Here is a 1,687-nt window from a genome sequence, read left to right on the forward strand (position 1 = left end):
AAAAAAAAAAAAAAAAAAAAAAAAAAAAAAAAAAAATACATATATATATATATATATATATATATATATATATATATATATATAAAGGTACCTTTCTTTTTGACACGTAAACGATTATTTTTAATTATGTATAAAAATAATATATTATAATACCAATAAATAATAATAAAATATCAAATTTACAGATTATTCAAGAAAGGTTACATATTATTATATATATATATATTATTTAATATTACATAAATATATAATTTATGCTAAGAGCAGTAAATTTTATACTTTATAATATATTTATATTAATTTAAAACAAAAAATGATAATACTATAAAAATATATATGGAAAAAAAAATATAATAATATATAATGTAATAAAAATAATAATATATATATATTTTTTATTTATTACAAATCAAAATGATGATAAATATTTTCATTAAAAAGAAATATATATTGAAAAAAAATTATTTGTACATGTTTTAATTAATTTTAAATATATAAATTTTAATATAGAAAAATTTAATTTTTTATTACCAGTAACATTTGTTTTTTTAAAAGAATATATGTATATGGAATAAATTATATCAAAGGGAAAAAGAAGAAAAAAAAAAAAAAAAATATTATATATATATTTTATAAATATGTTTTATAAGTATGAATTTATGAAAGTTATTATATTATAATATTATATGAATAAATAATAAATATATATATATTACATAATATATATATAATATATATATATATATATATATATATATATAATATAATATAAATAACGTTAAGTATATTGTTATATATGTATAATATGTAATGAAATTTAATAAAATATATGATATTTTTATTATAATATTTCATTATATATAATATGTTTATATATATATATATTTATATATAATATAAAATAATATATAACTTATATTTACATATAATAAAAAATATATGTAATACAATACGAAATTATTATATGTAATTGTGCATGCATCTATATATATATATATATAAATAAACTTTTATAAAAATGAATATTTGTTGTATAAAATAGAATATCATAACATATTGTTAAAAAAAAAAAAAAAAACCTAATTATATATATAATATTATTACCTTTTAATTTATTACCAATTTCTTATCAAATCCAATTTGTTTTTCAAATAAAAAAAATAACTAATTATAAAAAAAAAAAAAATTGATAAGTAATAAAATATAAATTTTTAGGTCATATAAATAATTCTATATGGAAATTTTAAGTGAAATACATTTTCATTATGTCTTCTAAAAGAAAAAAATATTAATAAAAGGCCAAAAACCCCATCATTACCTATATTCATTTTAAAATAATATTCAATGAAAAAATAGGTGAAATAAGTTTTTTTTTTTTTTTTTTTTTTTGTTGATAGTAAATAATGTCAAAAAAAATGATGTTTCAATTTTTTCCTATGAAAAGTACCTAAATTTAACAACATTTAAATAATGTGGATAAAAAAAAATTATTCGCATTTATTATACTGGGAACAATTATAGAACGTTATCTAATTTTAATTTTATAACATATACATTTTTATATTTATTTAATACAAAGAATTCTTGAAAATCTATAAAAATTATATATGTTCATATATATAAAAAAAAAAAAAAAAAAAACTTGAACAAACATAATTAAATCATTTAAATAACAATAATAAGAATG

Source organism: Plasmodium reichenowi, chromosome 3 (genome assembly GCF_001601855.1).
Source record: "Plasmodium reichenowi strain SY57 chromosome 3, whole genome shotgun sequence".
Classification (NCBI taxonomy): Eukaryota; Apicomplexa; class Aconoidasida; order Haemosporida; family Plasmodiidae; genus Plasmodium; species Plasmodium reichenowi.